The sequence below is a fragment of the Macaca fascicularis genome, chromosome 5, assembly GCF_037993035.2.
Source record: "Macaca fascicularis isolate 582-1 chromosome 5, T2T-MFA8v1.1".
Lineage (NCBI taxonomy): Eukaryota > Metazoa > Chordata > Mammalia > Primates > Cercopithecidae > Macaca > Macaca fascicularis.
In genome coordinates this window covers 47,833,086-47,853,607 of record NC_088379.1, presented here as the reverse complement: position 1 = coordinate 47,853,607, position 20,522 = coordinate 47,833,086, and the positions used below count along the sequence as shown (strand labels likewise).

Below are 20,522 nucleotides of genomic sequence, written 5' to 3'. Positions count from 1 at the left end.
GCTAGCAGAAGGCAAGAAATAACTAAGATCAGAGCAGAACTGAAGGAGACAGAGACACAAAAAAACCCTCCAAAAAATCAATGAATCCAGGAGTTGGTTTTTTGAAAAGATCAACAAAATTGACAGACCGCTAGCAAGATTAATAAAGAAGAAAAGAGAGAAGAATCAAATAGACACAATAAAAAATGATAAAGGGGATATCACCACCGACCCCACAGAAATACAAACTACCATCAGAGAATACTATCAACACCTCTATGCAAATAAACTAGAAAATCTAGAAGAAATGGATAATTTCCTGGACACTTACACGCTCCCAAGACTAAACCAGGAAGAAGCTGAATTCCTGAATAGACCAATAGCAGGCTCTGAAATTGAGGCAATAATTAATAGCCTACCAATGAAAAAAAGTCAAGGACCAGATGGATTCACAGCTGAATTCTACCAGAGGTACAAGGAGGAGCTGGCACCATTCCTTCTGAAACTATTACAATCAATAGAAAAAGAGGGAATCCTCCCTAACTCATTTTAGGAGGCCAACATCATCCTGATACCAAAGCCTGGCAGAGACACAACAGAAAAAGAGAATTTTAGACCAATATCCCTGATGAACATTGATGCAAAAATCCTCAATAAAATACTGGCAAACCGGATCCAGCAGCACATCAAAAAGCTTATGCACCATGATCAAGTGGGCTTCATCCCTGGGATGCAAGGCTGGTTCAACATTCGCAAATCAATAAATGTAATCCAGCCTATAAACAGAACCAAAGACAAAAAACACATGATTATCTCAATAGATGCAGAAAAGGCCTTTGAGAAAATTCAACAGCCCTTCATGCTAAAAACTCTCAATAAATTCGGTATTGATGGAACGTATCTCAAAATAATAAGAGCTATTTATGACAAACCCACAGCCAATATCATACTGAATGGGCAAAAACTGGAAAAATTCCCTTTGAAAACTGGCACAAGACAGGGATGCCCTCTCTCACCACTCCTATTCAACATAGTGTTGGAAGTTCTGGCTAGGGCAATCAGGCAAGAGAAAGAAATCAAGGGTATTCAGGTAGGAAAAGAAGAAATCAAATTGTCCGTTTGCAGATGACATGACTGTATATTTAGAAAACCCCATCATCTCAGCCCAAAATCTCCTTAAGCTGATAAGAAACTTCAGCAAAGTCTCAGGATACAAAATTAATGTGCAAAAATCACAAGCATTCTTATACACCAATAACAGACAAACAGAGAGCCAAATCATGAATGAACTTCCATTCACAATTGCTTCAACGAGAATGAAATACCTAGGAATCCAACTTACAAGGGATGTAAAGGACCTCTTCAAGGAGAACTACAAACCACTGCTCAGTGAAATCAAAGAGGACACAAACAAATGGAAGAACATACCATGCTCATGGATAGGAAGAATCAATATCGTGAAAATGACCATACTGCCCAAGGTAATTTATAGATTCAATGCCATCCCCATCAAGCTACCAATGAGTTTCTTCACAGAATTGGAAAAAACTGCTTCAAAGTTCATATGGAACCAAAAAAGAGCCCGTATTGCCAAGACAATCCCAACTCAAAAGAACAAAGCTGGAGGCATCATGCTACCTGACTTCAAACTATACTACAAGGCTACAGTAACCAAAACAGCATGGTACTGGTACCAAAACAGAGAAATAGACCAATGGAACAGAACAGAGTCCTCAGAAATAATACCACACATCTACAGCCATCTGATCTTTGACAAACCTGAGAAAAACAAGAAATGTGGAAAGGATTCCCTATTTAATAAATGGTGCTGGGAAAATTGGCTAGCCATAAGTAGAAAGCTGAAACTGGATCCTTTCCTTACTCCTTATATGAAAATTAATTCAAGATGGATTAGAGACTTAAATGTTAGACCTAATACCATAAAAACCCTAGAAAAAAACCTAGGTAATACCATTCAGGACATAGGCATGGGCAAGGACTTCATGTCTAAAACACCAAAAGCAACGGCAACAAAAGCCAAAATTGACAAATGGGATCTCATTAAACTAAAGAACTTCTGCACAGCAAAAGAAACTACCATCAGAGTGAACAGGCAACCTACAGAATGGGAGAAAATTTTTGCAATCTACTCATCTGACAAAGGGCTAATATCCAGAACCTACAAAGAACTCAAACAAATTTACAAGAAAAAAACAAACAACCCCATCAAAAAGTGGGCAAAGTATATGAACAGACACTTCTCAAAAGAAGACATTCATACAGCCAACAGACACATGAAAAAATGCTCATCATCACTGGCCATCAGAGAAATGCAAATCAAAATCACAATGAGATACCATCTCACACCAGTTAGAATGGCAATCATTAAAAAGTCAGGAAACAACAGGTGCTGGAGAGGATGTGGAGAAATAGGAACACTTTTACACTGTTGGTGGGATTGTAAACTAGTTCAACCATTATGGAAAACAGTATGGCGATTCCTCAAGGATCTAGAACTAGAAGTACCATATGACCCAGCCATCCCATTATTGGGTATATACCCAAAGGATTATAAATCATGCTGCTCTAAAGACATATGCACACGTATGTTTATTGTGGCACTATTCACAATAGCAAAGACTTGGAATCAACCCAAATGTCCATTAGTGACAGACTGGATTAAGAAAATGTGGCACATATACACCATGGAATACTATGCAGCCACAAAAAAGGATGAGTTTGTGTCCTTTGCAGGGACATGGATGCAGCTGGAAACCATCATTCTCAGCAAACTATCGCAAGAACAGAAAACCAAACACCACATATTCTCACTCATAGGTGGGAACTGAACAATGAGATCACTTGGACTCAGGAAGGGGAACATCATGCTCCGGGGCCTATCATGGGAGGGGCGAGGGGGGAAGGATTGCATTGGGAGTTATACCTGATGTAAATGACGAGTTGATGGGTGCTGATGAGTTGATGGGTGCAGCACACCAACATGGCACAAGTATACATATGTAACAAACCTGCACGTTATGCAGATGTACCCTAGAACTTAAAGTATAATAATAAAAAATAAAATTAAAAAAAAAAAGAATGTTGAATATTGGTCCCCACTCTCTTCTGGCTTATAGGGTTTGTGTCAAGAGATCCACTGTTAGTCTGATGGGCTTCCCTTTGTGGGTAACCCGACCTTTCTCTCTGGCTGCCTTTAACATTTTTTCCTTCATTTCAACCTTGGTGAATCTGACGTTTATGTGTCTTAGGGTTGCTCTTCTCAAGGAGTATCTTTGTGGTATTATCTGTGTTTCCTGAATGTGAATGTTGGCCTGTCTTGCTAGGCTGGGGAAGTTCTCCTGGATAATATCCTGAAGAGTGTTTTCCAACTTGGTTCCATTCTCCCCGTCACTTTCAGGTACACCAATCAAACATAGGTTTGGTCTTTTCACGTAGTCCTATATTTCTTGGAGGCTTTGTTTGTTGTTTCAATTTTTTTTCTCTGATCTTTCTTCATGCTTTATTTCATTACGTTGATATTCAATCTCTGATATCTTTCTTCTGCTTGATCAGTTCAGCTATGGATACTTGTGTATGCTTCACAGAGTTCTCATGCTGTGTTTTTCAGTTCCATTAGGTTATTTATGTTCTTCTCTAAACTGGTTATTCTAGTTAGCAATTCCTCTAACCGTTTTTCAAGGTTCTTAGCTTCCTTGCATTGGGTTAGAACATCCTCCTTTAGCTCAGAGGAGTTTGTTATTACCCACCTTCTGTAGCCTAATACTGTCAATTTGTCACACTCACTCTCTGTCCAGTTTTGTTCCTCTGCTGGCAAGTTGTGATCCTTTGGAGAAGAAAAGGCATTCTGGTTTTTTGGAATTTTCAGCCTTTTTGTGCTTTTTCCTCCTCTTTGTGGATTTATTAACCTTTGGTCTTTGATGTTGGTGATCTTCAGATGGGGTTTCTGTGTGGACATCCTTTTTGTTAATGTTGATGCTATTCCTTTCTGTTTGTTAGTTTTCCTTCTAACAGTCAGGTCCCTCTGCTGCAGGTCTGCTGGAGTTTGCTGGAGGTTCACTCTAGACTGTGTTTGCCTGGGTATCACCAGCGGAGGCTGCAGAACAGCAGAGATTGCTGCCTGTTTCTTCCTCTGGAAGCTTCATCCAAGAGGGGCACCTGCCAGATGCCAGTCAGAGCTCTCCTGTATGAGGTGTCTGTCGACCCCTGTTGGGAGGTGTCTCCCAGTCAGGAGGCATGGGGGTCAGGAACCCACTTGAGGAGGCAGTCTGTCCCTTAGCAGAGCTCGAGCGCTGTGCTGGGCGATCCACTGTTCTCTTCAGAGCCAGCAGGCAGGAATGTTTAAGTCTGCTGAAGCTGTGCCCACAGCCACGCCTTCCCCAGGTGCTCTGTCCCAGGGAGATGGGGGTTTTATCTATAAGCCCCTGACTGGGGCTGCTGCCTTTCTTTCAGAGATGCCCTGCCCAGAGAGGAGGAATCTAGAGAGTCAGTCTGGCTACAGAGGCTTTGCTGAGCTACAGTGGGCCCTGCCCAGTTTAAACTTCCTGGTGGCTTTGTTTACACTGTGAGGGGAAAACCACCTACTCAAGCCTCAGTAATGGTGGACGCCCCTTCCCCCACCAAGGTCAAGCATCCCAGGTCGACTTCAGACTGCTATGCTGGCAGCGAGAATTTCAAGCCAGTGGATCTTAGCTTGTTGGGTTCCATAGGGGTGGGATCTGCTGAGCTAGACCACTTGGCTCCCTGGCTTCAGTCCCCTTTCCAGGGGAGTGAACGGTTCTGTCTTGCTGGTATTCCAGTGCCACGGGGGTATGAAAAAACACTTTTGCAGCTAGCTAGCTCAGTGTCTGCCTAAATGGCCACCCAGATTTGTGCTTGAAACCCTGGGCCCCAGTGTTGTAGGCACCCTAGGGAATCTTCTGGTCTGTGGGTTGTGAAGACTGTGGGAAAAACATAGCATCCGGGCCAGAGTGCACCATACCTCACGGCACAGTCCCTCATGGCTTCCCTTGGCCAGGGGAGGGAGTTCTGCCACCCCTTGTGCTTCCAGGTGATGAGCCATCCCACCTTGCTTTGGCTCGCCCTCTGTGGGCAGCACACATTGTCTAACCAGCCCCAGTGAGATGAGTCAGGTACCTTAGTTGGAAATGCAAAAATCACCTATCTTCTGTGTTGATCTTGCTGGGAACCGCAGACCAGAGCTGTTCCTATTCAGCCATCTTGCCAGCCACCTATCCTTCCACTTTTGATTTCTGGTTTGATTTCACTGTGATCAGAGAACACAATGTATATGATTTCAGTGATTTTAAATTGATTGTGGTTTATGACCTAGCATATGGTCTATCTTGGTATATATTCTGTGGATACTTGAAAAGAATGTGTATTCTGCTGTTAGGTGGAGTGTTCCCTAGATGTCAATTAGATCCTGTTGATTTGGTGGTGGTATTGTAGAGTACCCTTGCTAGTTTTCTGTTTACTTGCTTTATCAGTTGTTGAGATGGGAATGCTTTTCAAATTCCACTTTGGTTTATCTATAGTGCTTCTGAGTATATCTCTTTGTGTAGCTTTTTAAATGATTAGTTTTACACTATTAAAACTTTTTTTTTTTTTGAGATGAGTCTGTCTCCCAGGCTAGAGTGCAGTGGCATGATCTTGGCTCATTGCAACCTCTGTCTCCCAGGTTCAAGTGATTCTCCTGCCTCAGCCTCCCGAGTAGCTGGGATTACAGGCGTGTGCCCCTACACCTGGCTATTTTTTTTTGTATTTTTAGTAGAGACAGAGTTTTGCCATGTTGGCCAGGCTGGTCTCAAACTCCTGACCTCAGGTGATCCACCCACCTTGGCTTCCCAAAATGCTGGGATTACAGGAGTGAGCCACCGCACCTGGCCACACTATTACAACTTCTACTGGTGTTATCATTTTTCCACTTGAGGGAAACGTGGAAATTTTAGCTCCCTATAAAAGAGCTAAAATTTAACCTCCTCCATTTATAAATATCCTAAATATTTTCTTTGCATACTTTTAGAACCACTCAGTGTTAAAATTTATTTTTTTAAATTAAATTATTATTATTATTATTATTGTAGAAATGGGGTCTCACTATGTTCTCCAGGCCGGTCTTGATCTGCTGGGCTCAAGTGATCTTCTCACCCTGGCCTCCCAAAATTCTGGGATTACAGGTGTGAGCCATTGTGCCTGGCCTTGGTGTTAAATTTTTGCTTCAATTATCTATTATAACTTACAAAAGGCAGAGGAAAATGAATATTTACTCTATTTATCTGTATTTTTGTTTACTGTGTTTTTTATTCTTTCCTTTCAAGATTCCATCTTTTATTGATTTCTTCCTGTTTAGAGAACCTCCTTTCACCATTCTTTTTGGGTAGATCAGCTAATGATAAGTTGTCTTCATTTTCTTTTATCTGAGAAAGTCTCAAGTTTCTCTTTATTTATTTATTTAGAGATGGAATTTCACTTTTGTTGCCCAGGCTGGAGTGCAATGGTGTGATCTCAGCTCACTGCAACCTCTGCCTCCTGGGTTGAAGCAATTCTCCTGCCTCAGCCTCCCAAGTAGCTTGGATTACAGTTGCCCACCACCAAGTCCGGCTAATTTTTGTATTTTTTACTAGAGATGGGGTTTCACCATGTTGGTTAGACTGGTCTCAAACTCCCGACCTCAAGTGATCTACCCAACTTGGCCTCCCAAGGTGCTGGGATTACAGGCATGAGCCACCGTGCCCGGCTGAATTTCCCTTAATTGTTGAGGGATATTTTGACTAGATATAGGATTCTAGGCTGCCTGACAGTTATTTTATTTCAGCCTGCAAAAAATTCCCTGCCATTTCCTTCTTGTATTTTCTGATGAGAAATATGCTGTTGTTCAAATTGTTTTTTTCCCTATTGGTAAGGTGTTATGTCTCTCTTGCTTCTTTCAAGATTTTTCTTTATCTTTAGTGTTAAGAAGTTTGACTATGATGTGTCTCAGTGTGGATTTCTTTGTGTTTAACCTGTGTGAGGGTAACTCAGTTTGCCAAATATGAAGAGTTTTCAGCCATTATTTCTTTGAGTACTTTTTCCAGCCCTGTCCTCTTCCTCTTTTCCTGAGACTCTGAAGACACAAATGGTAGATCTGTTGTTATAGTCCCATAGGACTATTCTTTTTTTTTTTTTTTAATCACTGTTGTTCAGATTAAGTAACTGCTATTGCTCAATTTTCCAGTTCACTGATTCTTTCCTCTGTCCCATCTATTCTGCTGAACGGAGTGTTTTTTTTTTTTTTGTTCTTGTTGTTTTTTGAGATGGAGTCTTGCTCTGTCACCCAGGCTGGAGTGCAGTGATGTGATCTCGGCTCACTGTAGCCTCCGCCTCCAGGGTTCAAGCAATTCTCCTGCCTCAGCCTCCTGAGTAGCCGGGACTACAGGCACGTGCCACCACGCCTGGCTAATTTTTGTATTTTTAGTAGAGATGGGGTTTCACCATGTTGGTCAGGATGGTCTCAATGTCCTGACCTCATGATTCACCCGCCTTGACCTCCCAAAGTGCTGGGATTACAGGCATGAGTCACCATGCCTGGCCTGAACAGAGTTTTTAATTGTAGTTATTGTACTTTCACTTATAAAATTTCCATTTGGCTCTTTTTTATACCTTCTATTTCTTCACTCAAACTTTCAATTTCTTTGCAGAGACTATTTTCTTCCTTTGTTTCAAGCATGTTTCTAATGTTCATTGAAGCAGTTTTATGAGGATGATTTAAAATCTTTGCCAGATAATTCTAATATCCCTGTCATCTTGGTGTTGGCATCTATTGATTATCTTTTTCATTGAGTTTGAGATCTCCCTGTTTCTTGGTATAGTGAATTATTTTCAATTAAAACCAGAAAATTTGGGGTATTCTGTTATCAGATTCTGGATTTTATTTTTGCTTTTTGTTTTAGCTGGCTTCTTCTGACACTGTCTTGGCAGGGCAAGGAGGGTATGCAGGTCATCTCCTCTATCTACAGCCAGGTAGGGGTAGAAATCCAGGTTTCCCACTCTTCCTCCATCGACACTTCAGGGTGGGGTGCTCTTCATTACTGCTGGATGGGGTTGGGAGTTCCATCTCCCCACTAGGCCTCCACTGGTACCTCCCTAACTGGGAGGAATAGGAATGTCTTATTACCATTCTCTGTGTGGCCTTCGGTGAAAACATGGGGTACGGGTGTGTGTGGTCTCAATAACTGGTTTTGTAATCTTGCTTGAATTTATTTTGAAAACTTATTTTGACTTTAAGTATGTATAAAATGCTAGACACGTAAGGAATAAATAAGTAGTTTTATATTTATATATTTAAGTGAGTTAAAATGAAAATGTTTTGTTTAAAAACGTTTCCTACTTGATTCAGGTTTGAGAAACACCCACATGGGTGAATGCATGGCTGCATACTCACATCATGAGTCCCTGGAATTGTTCATACTTCCCTCCAGGTTCTTCCACCTACATGAAAACACAGAAGGAGCTGGGCCCCTGACACTATGGAACATCATGCCAGCCTGACCCTGATGCTCTGTATTTAAGGCTCTTGTTAGTTTCCTATTGCTGCTGTGATACATTGCCACAAATTTATTGGCTTAAAACAATACCAATTTATTCTCTTACCATTATGGAGGTCAGAGTCCAAAATCAGTTTCACTGGGGTGAAATCCAGGTGTCTGGTTTCTTTTGGAGGCTCTAGGAGAGAATCTGTTTTCTTGCCTTCGCCAGCTTTTAGAAGCTTTCTGCTTTCTTTGGCTTGTGGTCTCTTCCTTCATCTTCAAAGCCAGCAGTGTAGCGTCTTCTAATCTCTCTCTTACTCTGTCCTCTACTTATCTCATCACACCCTACCTTCTCCCTCATATAAGGACCCTTGTAACTACATTGGACTCACCCAGATAGTGCAGAATAATCTCATTTCAAGATCCTTCAGTTCATCCCGTCTACGAAGACCTTTTTGCGGCGTAAGTTATACTCACAGGTTGTAGAGAGTTAAGACGTGGACATCATTGGGAGGGCCTTATTCAGCCTACCACAAGGGGGTGCTGTTACTTGCAGCTAAATCAAATTCTGAATGATTGACCTTCCACCAGAACGTCAGCTCCGCCACAACAGGGAGTTTTGTCTGGTTTGTTCCCCAGTGTATTCTCAGTCTCCTGCTATTGTAGTGATGAGTGCATTTTCATGGCTGTCACCCTCGCGAAGGAGGTAACTTCAAAAAGATCTGGAGATAGAGCACTCCAGGCAGAGGAAACAGCCTGTTCAAACCCTCAGGCCAGAGAACACTTTTTATTTATAGGAATAATACTCAATATGTCATTTTACTGTGACAGAACAACTAATTTTATCTCAGCTTTTATAAACTATCAAGCTGCTGAGATACTGGACCCCTTTGAAACTCACTGTCTCTTTTGCTAAGCACAATCTGGTTCTATATCTTCTTTTCTGACTCTAACATTGAGAAAATTTTCAGTTACTATCAAACCAACATAAAAACATTATACAAGAAATATATGTATAAACATCATTCATGATTCAAAGATTATTCCCTTTGGCAGCTTGGAAAGGTTAAAAATGTAAACTCTGGAGTTACACTGTTTTATGTTCACATCTGGGCTTTGCCACTCAATAACTGTGATTTTGGGCTATTACTTAGACCTTCTGTGCCTTTGCTTCTTCATCTGTAAAATGAAGATAACAATAGTATACCTCACACAGCTGTGAGAGTTAGATGAATTAATCTAATATGCTTAGAAAGGATGCTGGCACATAGGGAATCCCCTCAATAACTGTTAATCATAATTCTTACTTTTCAATTTTCCTCCACATAATTTGTATTTAGTTGCAATTACAGGTACTCAAAGCATTCTGCTCTACTTTAAAAAATATAATCTTGTTCATAAGTTTTATTTCCCATCTCTTTTTCATTAACATAGATAATTCTATTTATTTATTTATTTAATTTAGAGACAGGTTCTTGCTCTGTTGCCCAGGTTGGAGTGCAGTGGCATGATCACAGCTTACTGCAGCCTTGCCCTCCTGGGCTCAAGCAATCCTCCTACCTCAGCCTCCTGAGTAGCTGGGACTACAGGCGAGCACCACCAAGCCTGGCTAATATTTGTATTCTTAGTAGAGATGGAGTTTCACCATGTTGTCCAGGCTGGTCTTGAACTCCAGAGCTCAAAAGATCCACCCGCCTCTGCCTCCCAAAGTGCTGGGATTACAGGTGTGAGCCAACGTGCCTGGCCAACACAGGTAATTTTAAATGACAGCTTAACATTCCATACTGTTAATATATATTTACTTAAACATTTCCCTATTATTGGACATTTAATTATTTTATTATAAATGATGATCTTATAAATATACTTTGCATATGATGCTTTTTATTTCTTTTGAATTATTTATTTAGCATCTCTTCCCAGAAATATGATTATTGATTCTGTGTCCAACATTTGAAACTCCTTCCTTCTATGCAATAGTTCTAAAGAAGCAACTACTTTCAGCACATGATGGAAGGAGAAGCAGACATATCACAGGATCACAATGAAGTCATCTTCATGTAGGAACAGACTCTCTATGGAAGACTGATAAGGTCTGCATTATCATCATTGTTGTCATCATTTATTCATCAACAAATGTATTAATTATCTATGATGGGCCAGGTTCCTTTTCAGTAGGAAGAAGGTTACAAAATAAAACCAGTGACTTGCACAAAAGAATGCAAGAAGCTGGCCGGGCATGCTGGCTCACGCCTGTAAATCCCAGCACTTTGGGAGGCCGAGATGGGTGGATCACAAGGTCAGGAGTTTGAGACCAGCCTGGCCAACATGGTGAAACCCCATCTCTACTAAAAATACAAAAATTAGCCGGGCGTGGTGGCAGGCGCCTGTAATCCCAGCTACTTGGGAGGCTGAGGCAGGAGAATCGCTTGAACCCAGGAGGCAGAGGTTACAGTGAGCCAAGATTGCGCCACTGTACTCCAGCCTGGGTGACAGAACAAGACTCCATCTCAAAAAAAAAAAAAAAAAAAAAAAGAAAAAGCAAGAAGCTGTAAATACAAATATATATACACATATATTTTTGCAAACCTTCCAGGTTGATTCTGTATGTCTTTTTCTGTACCATGTGGAATCTACATGTAAGTTAAAAAGAGGCATTTTCTTCTCTCAAGGAACTGAAATTATGTCAACCTGGTATTGGTCATCTAAACGAATAAACTTTGTAGAAGCCATCGCGATATCTTGTAAGAAGGGAGAGTCTTGTCTCCCAAGAAGTTTATATTAATACCTTTTTTTCCTGTATCTCGATTTTCTTAAAATAAAGATGGTGATACTAATATTGTTTGAGTCTTCTTTTTGGAGGCAAGGGGAGAACTCTCTTTAAGTCCACCACTAGATTCCTTCTTTTGACTAGGGACCATTGTAAAAGTTTGAATTATATAGGCCCAAATGTAGTATTCTGTTTTCACCTAAAAAATAAAATCAAAGAAAGACTAAATCTTTGTTTTTAATCCCACCACATTCTGAGTTCAGTTTTTACACCTTTTCCTTAGTGTAGTTGAAGTTCTCTAATGGTCTCTTTTTCTGTCTCTGTCTCTCTGTCTCTTTCTCAATACCTTGCTGAAAACAATTGCCATTGTTCTCTATTACGTGATCTATGGATGGTATACCTGTGGCAATCGCCTACTTAAACTGTATGATTGATAGGGTAACAAATGTCTTATTTAGAAAACTATAACTTTATGAAAATTACCCCAACTATTAAGCATTATGTTGATCTAGGTGTTTTATTTACAGATCTGTTCTCTTTGGTTTTGCTGAGAATTAGTAGGGACAATATAGATTCTTGTCTCTTTTAATTTAAACTTTATGAAGAAATTTTGTGAGGGTCTGGGTTTTCTGCCTTTTCAAACTTCATAAACATTGAGATCCTCATTCCCATTGTCAAGAGTATGAGCTACCATCACCTACCAAGAACAGGCAAAGCGAATTGGAAACTGGTTCTTCTAATCATCATAATATCAATTAATTCCTTAAGGCAGTGGCTCTTGCCTTTTTGGGATCAGTCAATATGATAAAAGTTCTAAGTCCTCTCACTTAAAAATATACGTACATAAGCATTTTTCTTGGGAGAAAATTAACCATATTACTATAATTATAGATCTATAATTCTCTCCTGCCCTCAACACAGTTTTTCTGCATACAGTTTCAGATGGTTTATGGTCCTGTCCCCTCAAAGTACATCTGCACTAGGGGAAATTACGTTAACTAGCCAAAACAAGTACCTGAATGGGACAAGAGGCCGGAGACACTGGGGTAGGGAGGAGACAGGAGATCACAAAAAAAGAAATTATACTAGATTCATTCAAAGTACTGGTCATTATACTCAAAGCCCTCACTGGAGAGAGGATTTGGAATCAGAAGGCTTTGGTCCAAATCTGTGCCCTCTTCCAGTCTCTGCTTTTCCTAGCTAATTGTCTGACTTTTGGAAAGTCATTGAAACCTCTCTGACCCTCAGTAGTTGTTGCTGTTATTGTTTTCCCTGTTAAATCAGGGTTCCCCAACCCACAGGCTGTGGACCAGTACCAGTCTGTGGGCTGTTAGGAACCAGGCCGCATAGCAGGAGATGAGCAGTTGAGCGGCGGGCAAGTGAGCAAAGCTTCATCTGTATTTACAGCCACTTCCCATTGCCTGCATTACGGCTGAGCTCTGCCTCCTGTCAGATCAGCCTTGGCCTTAGATTCTCTTAGGAGCACAAACCCTAGTGTGAACTGTGCATGCGAGGGATCTAGGTGGTGCACACCTTGTGAGAATCTAATGCCTGATGATCTGAGGTAGAACAGTTTCATCACCAAACCCTCTCTTCCTGACACCTGTCCATGGAAAAATTATCTTCCACAAAGCCAGTCCCTGGTGCCAAAAAGGTTGGGGACCACTGTATTAAATGGAATCTTGTTAGATTTCTCAGGGTTATTACAGTGATCAAAGGAAAAATGATATAGGAGGGCACTACTTTTAAGTCCCAAGCAAGCATGAGGTGTGATAAGTATCAAAGCACTTGCCATTCCCTTAGCTTCAGCCTTGGGTTGGCCGTCTGTCCTATCATTCAGGTCTCAGCTCCGCTGTTACTCCAGAGAAGCCTCCAGTAACATCATATCTAAAGTAGCCTCCCTCTTCCTTTCACTCTCAATTCCAACATCTTGCTTTATTTTAGTGAAGACACCTCACGAAGTGGTTTATTTTTTTACTTGCCTGTTGATTATGTGAGACAAGTAACAAATGTTAAGAAGCCATGCTTGCTCATTTCTGCTTGTCAGCATAATTTCACACAGCCCCTGACTCTGATCATCTGCAGCTGGCGGAAAGATGCTTTGAAGACAAAATGAGATAGAACACAGGATCCCCCACGTCTCTTGCCTGAGTCCTTCTTGCCTTTTACTGCACCTAAGATAAAGTCTGATGAGGTTAGCGATTATGCTTCTGTAATCTATAAACAGATGTACTCTTAAGCCCAAACTGTGATGTGCTTTTACACATACTGAATCTTCATCAACTGTTTCTAAATTGAGAAGGGAAGTTCTGTGTTGGAGGGATCTGCTAGAATCTCTAAAAGACTCCTTCAGGGCTGTAGGCCTCCATCTCTAGTCTTCAGTAAGACTTCTGAATCAAACTTTCATTCTTTAACAGCTTGATTTTTAAACTTGAGACAATCACTTGTTGTCTTTCTCCTACACTAGAATAAACGTTCCCTAATGGCGGAGCCCTTGCCTCATCTTCCCCAGGCATGGGAACAGTTCCTGGTATAGGATGCACACAGATTTTGCTGATTCAGGATAGCCGTGGATAACAGTGGAGACCACAGAGGAGGAAGACCTGGATTTGAAGCCCAGCTTCTCAACCCAGCTTCTCAATTTACTAGTTGGGTGACATTAGGCGTTATTTAGCTTCTCTCTGCCTCACTTGCATCGTACGTGAAATGGGGGATTCTGATAATATCAGAGAACTTTTAGTACATGTGAAGTACCTAGAACAGTGCCTGACACACAGTTAAGTCTTATATGTGTTTTCTACTCTTCAGCAAGTTTAATGTTAACACATTAATAGTGCACGTGACCCTCTAAGTGTATCAGATATGCACTGCTGCCTCGGGTTTCACAGGAAAACCACTTACTCTTTTGGTAAAACAGGCTTCATGGCTCCACTGCCCCGCGTCACCCGCCTGGCCTCCCACTACTTAGCGGAAGGGGAGGTGAGGTACCTAATTCCGACAGGCGCCTAGTCTTCCACAGGTGGCACTGCTCGGGGCTCTCCTGGCTGGGGGCGTTCGAGCCTCGAGGGGCGGTTCTCCTGGGATGGGAAGCCTGGGGCTAGGGAGGCTCAACACCGCCCCTAGAAACCTAAGGGACGCTCCCTGAAACTCACCAGGACGCACTTCCGACCCATTCCGGTCACTTGCCTTGCAATCGCCGCAGGGCTGCGCAAACCTGCCACCCAGGGCCCAAGTGACAGGGGCGGGGCGATCGAGGACTGGGCGGGCCTGCACGATCAGGGGCGGGGTCGGGCTTCCACTGGGGGAGCAATCGGGGCGGGACGATCAGGGGGCGGGGCGGGGCGCTTTGCTCTGGACTCTAGGGAGCTAGGCTCCGGACTTCGCGGCACAGACTGCACCCCGCAGTCTCCCCAGGTTCGCGCAGCCGCCGCGCTTCAGCCAGGTAAGGGCGCCGCGGGCCGGCTGGGGCAGCCCTGGGAGTGTGGTACTTCGGGCGGGGACGGGTGCGGACGGGAATGAGCGCGGCAAGAGGTGGCTTCCACACGCCCCTCGAGGAACGGAAACGGGGAAGGATTTTCTCCCCTCCGTGCCACAGTGAGCGCGGGAGCGCCGTGTCTAGGTCTCCTTTTTCGGTCCGGGAAGGAGGGACAGGTGCGCACCGTGGCGCAGCCTCCCCTTCCTGCCGGCGGTCGACTCTCCACCTCACCAACTCCTGCGCTGACTTCTCCTAAGGAACACCCGCCCCTTTTTCCTGAAGTTCCAGGCCCAAGGCCGCCCCGCAGCAAGTTCAGCGTTGGGGTCACGTCCCAGCGGCGGGCAGGGCTGCTGCCTCCTCTCGGGTTGGGCGGCGGCTCGATATTGATTGAAATTTGGCAGTATCGGCCAAGATGTTCCGCAGTTGCACGTGTCCGAGTGCCGCACCCAGTCAAGTTTACGTTTTCTTCGCCACCCCATCCCCAATTCCCCGCCCACCTCGCTCCGGGAAGTTGTGTTTCAATATTGAAAACAGGTGCCCTGCAAAGATATGTACTTCTTGGAAAAACTAGTGCCTTGACCTGGGAGTGTGCACTTTCCTAATTTTCTTTAATCCTAAATTTCTTGTGGATTTTATTTTATTTTCCCGTGGACATGTAACATGGTGGTGTGTACCACGTTTGGAAACAATCTCATCCATTGCTATTCTTTGGAACCTGGAATATTTGATTCGAAAGATTGATCTTAATGTTAACTTGGAACAACAGGATGGCTGGTGGCTAAGTGGATTTGAAGATTATCCAAAACAGTTATAAGTTTTGCGTGTATTCCTTGTAGTTTTCCAGTGAATGCTCATTTTCCTCTTGGGAAATTCTAAGAATTTACTCACTTCTAGATTATTCTCTACTAAAGAGCTGGGGAGAAACAAACCAGCGGATCTCCCAAATAAAGTTTGGGGTATAATAGTTTTAGATCTTGACACTGGTAGCTGCTTACTCTGCAATAATCACCTGGAGTAAGGGATATTATGATTTATTTCTAAGGGGAAAATAGAAGTCTGGGTAACTTTCACATTATGTATTTGAAAGTATTTTTTGGTTTAGTTACATTTTCAATGTTTACGAAAGACTTACACTTTCCTCATACTCCAGTTAATCTGATCCATGTATTACATTCTTGCCAATGCAGATACTGTGGTGTGTTTGTGTTAATGATCTTGACTCTTCTCACAAGAGTGTGTACATTCTGGTCTGTGAAACTGTATAGGCCAAGTGTTGTAAACTCATGCAGTCAGCGCTCTACTCTAGTTGGCAATACCTTTGCCCCACATAGGTCCAACTAGAATTTTCACATCTTCCCAAATCGGAAAGGATATAGAATATTAATGTATGCTCTAGCATTTAAAACCTACTTTATTCTTTATCAAGATAATCATGTTTTCTCAGCAGCTAGTTACTCAAGGGCAGGAGCTATGTTTTACCAAACCATGGAAAATAAAGCTCAGAGAATGGCAGCCTTTGCTTCCTTAAGTTGATCCTTGACAGGGAGGTTGGAAGGGTTGTGAGGAGGGTCTGGCCTACTTCTATGCTTGGGGAAGAATTACTGGCCTCTCTGCCTTCCTCCGGGCATCCAGAGTGCTGGGAGACTGGGCTTTGGGCCTCCAGCCACACCTCTGCCTACAGGTTCCTCCCGGTTGACCAGGTTGGTGCCTCTCCTCCCTAGCCCAGCTCTTCCAGCTCCTTAGCTTCCACCCCACCCCTCCCAGGTTCTCACCCCTAGAAGAATCACCATATTGTTCAGGGCAGGTGTACTTGGTCTGCAGAGTCAGCATGAGTGTTGGTCTTCAGCATGGTGCTGGTTCCCCATAGATGCTCTTTAGATGTCTGTTGCTTCAGAGCCTTTATTATGCTCCCTTCTTGTCCAGTCTACAGCAGGCAAAGTGGAGTTACTGAAGTCAAACCCAGATCAACTGTCTTGGGGGCCAGCTGCCTTGGTTGGACTAATTATGATCATAAATTGGGCATTCAAGTCTGTTGGAAAAGAGTGAAATTGGCTCATGGTCACTGGCAATTGTAAAATTATCCTGTATGATGTGGTTATGCTATTATAAAAGGTTTGTGGAAAAATAAGAAACAACCCAGAGGGGAGGGGCTTAGTAGTCACCTCCACCTCCAAACACGCCTCTGCTTGGGCTTGCTTTATTGTCAGTACCCCAGCTCAACCAATTCTTCTGGGATTGGATTGTAACAATTAATTTCCCCACCATGTGTGACTGATCAGAGCTGAGATGACCACAGCTACTGTAGGCTAGATGTAGAAAATTACATATTCTTTTGTTTAGAGAAACAAGGATGGGCTTTTTCAAAACAGATTGTTATTAGGAAAACAAAGAAAAAGCAAACAAATGTAAAAATGGGTGGGCACAGAAGCCAAAGTTTGTTTTGTTATGGTTTATAAACTTCTGTCCAAGTTACATTTCTCCCTTTCCAGAAACAACCATTTGTAATTCTTTGGCATTTGTTGCTTGTAGTTGATACTTCTTGAATTTTTCAATTTTAAGCATTATCTGTTGACTTCCCACTGTGGAAGATGATGAGTTGGCTCTCTTTTTCCCTCCAACCCCCAACACAAGTACAACTTCCCTATTTTCCCATTCTTGCAGTCGTTAAAACAGAATATTGAATAATGGTTAGACCAAAATTCACAGCTAAGCCAAGCATAACTTTTTTTTTTTTTTTTTTTTTTTTTTTGAGATGGAATTTCGCTCTTATTGCCCAGGCTGGAGTACAATGGCACGATCTTGGCTCACCACAACCTCTGCCTTCTGGGTTCAAACAATTCTGCCCCAGCTTCATGAGTAGCTGGGATTACAGGCATGCGCCACCACACCCAACTAATTTTTGTATTTTTAGTAGAAATGGGGTTTCTCCATGTTAATCAGGCTGGTCTCAAACTCGTGACCTCAGGTAATCCACTCACCTTGGGCTCCCAAAGTGCTGGGATTATAGGCGTGACTAAGCGTAACTTTTTATTTTTCTTGGAGTTAATAATGGATTTGTTTGTTTATTTTATTTATTTTGTGCTCTTCATTGATTAAACCCACAGCTCTTGGCCAGTTTTCCAAATTCTCCCTCAATTGACCAGGTATTTTGTCAACTTCGTTTTCCTGATGAAGCTGTTCCTGAGCCTACTGGCTTGCTATAATCCAGACTGGGTGCCTTCGGTACTCCGGCACACTTGGCACTCCAAGGGCTCCCTTTGTTATCACTCTGGAGATTCTCATCATTTGTCTCTTGTGTTGGATCTCCTGGTACCTGTAGCACATGTCTTCCTCAGTCTTAGTTGACTCCCTTCTTTTGGCAGAGCCCATCCTAAAGGAGCTTTCTGGAGTAGGATGCCTAGAGGTCTACTTTTCTGAGACTGTAGATGCCTGAAAATGTCTGTTTTCCACTGACAATTGATAGTTTGGCTGAGTGTAGATTTCTAAGATGGCAATTTTGAAGGCCTTGTTCTATTGACTTCCACTTTGTGGTATTGCTGTTGAGAAATTTAGAACTGTACTGATTCCTCAGCTTTTTCTTGTAATCTGTGTACAGATTACAATTTTCTGGGTCCTCTCTGGAAGTTTATAGAATTTTCTCTTGGCATCCAGAGTCCAGAAATTTCACGACGCTGTGCCTAGATTTGGGTCTGTTTTCATCCATTCTGTTGGGCTCTTTGAATCTGGAAACTTTCATTCTTCAGTTTGGGAAGTTTTCTTAAATTATCTCATTGGTAGCCAGGCGTGGTGGCTCATGCCTATAATCCCAGCACTTTGGGAGGCCAAAGCAGGCAGATCACCTGAGGTCAGGAGTTTGAGACCAGTCTGGACAACATGGTGAAACCCCGTCTCTACTAAAAATACAAAAATTAGCCGGGCATGGTGGCTCACACCTGTAATCCCAGCTACTCAGGAGGCTGAAGCAGAAGAATCACTTGAACCCGGGAGGCAGAGGTTGCAGTGTGCTGAGATCGAGTCACTGTACTCCAACCTGGGCAAGAGTGAGACTGTGTCTCAAAAAAAATGTGTGTGTGTGTGTGTATATATATATATATATATATCTCATTGGTAATTTTTTCCCGCTCTATTTTTTGTGTCTATGAGGAAGTCATATTGTTTAGATATTGGCTATTTTGGACTGGGCCAAAGATAAGTTTTTCATGACTGTAATCATGACTATTTAAAATCAAAATCTCTATTTTTTTGGTTGCCTGAATGTATACATATGTATCTGTATGTGTGTGGTTTGTGTGTCTATTTCTTTCTGGTTTTTGTTTTATAGTGTCAGTGTCTTCTCCTTTCTCCCTGAGAAGCTTAATGATTTTTTTGGAGCAACTTTTTTTCCTTCCTGCACAGATTCAATTTCCCTAGCGGCTTTTGTCTTTTCATTTGTTTCGGTTTCTTATCTTTCATGTTAGAGGTTTTCCTTGTGTAACTAATGCCTTTGGTTATCTGCTTATACTTGAGAGGGGGATTAAAAAGCAGAAGATCTGGGGTTCAGGCAGGGTAGCTCATGCCTATAATCCCAGCACTTTGGGAGGCCGAGGTGGGCGGATCACTTGAGGTCAGGAGTTTGAGACCAGCCTGGTCAACATGGTGAAACCCTTGTCTCTACTAAAAATAAAAAAATTAGCCAGGCACAGTGGCATGTGCCTGTAATCCCAGCTACTCAGCAGGCTGAGGCAGGAGAATCGCTTGAACCTGAGAGGCTGAGGTTGTAGTGATCTGACATGGTGCCACTGCACTCCAGCCTGATGACACAGGGAGACTCTGTCCCCAAAAAAAACCAAAAAATGCTGAAGATGTGGATGAGCTTGTTGACCGGGGAATTCATGGTAGGGGGATCTGGCTGGGCTTTTATTTGGGGAACCTCTGTTGTCGTTACCTCTTAGGCTGGTGAGAGTCCTCAGAGAAGGCTTTTCCAGTCTTGCCCCCAGAGATTGATGGAGAGCCTGGTTGCCAGTAATTTGGGAACTAAGTGGAGAAGAAGACTGGAAGTCTCAGCATCCAGTAAGCAGATGTGCATATAACCCTTCTACGCTGTTTGTGTACAGACTCCCTGAAGGGTGAAGGAGTAGGGAGGAAACTCCAGGTTTTTTGCTGGGGTGGAGAAGGGGCAGTCACTTAACTGCTTGGAGTGGCCAAAGGGATCTGTGAGATCCAGCTTTTTAAAAAGACTTTAAAAAGTCACTAATTTTTTAGCCCACCCCTCTTTTTATAGAGGGTTCAATTGCCTTTAATTATTTAACCTTTTGGAGATTCCATGGTGTAAATCAGATTATTTCTTGGCTTCTGCTTATTCCACCAAAATGTTTTTGCTATTGTCTCTCCACTCATTCTCTCCATCCTTGCTGATTTATACATGAAATAAAAAAAATTCTTTATTGTCATTGTCTTAGGCTTTCAGAAGGGAGAGAAAGTAGAGGTTTTTGTCCAGTCTGCTAATAGTGGCTGGAATATAATTTCTTTACCAATTTCTATCCAGAGACTGGCACCATTCAGTCATAGCAGTGTGTTGCCATTTTCCCCTTCCTCTACCCATTGGAAACATTTTCGGATCAGGCTGGGCTGCTGAGTCCAGTTTGGACCTCAGATGCCTTCATATACAACTCCAAGTGTCCACTACCAATTGATCATAGTGGTCATAGAGGGCAAAACCTATATCTTAGGTTGGGTGGTACATAGGTTACTGGTCATAGAGCCCTTGTTCCTGTTTCTTTTTTTCTTTTTTTTG

The 20,522-nt window shown here is 42.5% G+C and overlaps 1 protein-coding gene across 4 annotated transcripts in view; it reads left to right on the top strand.

The window, feature by feature from the left end:
• Nucleotides 1–14,600: 14,600 nt before the first annotated feature.
• The window catches only part of TEC (tec protein tyrosine kinase), a 137,724-nt gene continuing 131,802 nt past the window's right edge, over nt 14,601–20,522 (top strand). For all 4 annotated transcript variants that reach the window (XR_010586809.2, XM_045392340.3, XM_005554845.5 and 1 more), the window contains exon 1: nt 14,601–14,716. The gene's annotated coding sequence lies outside the window, so the exon portion shown is untranslated. The remainder of the gene's footprint in view (nt 14,717–20,522) is intronic.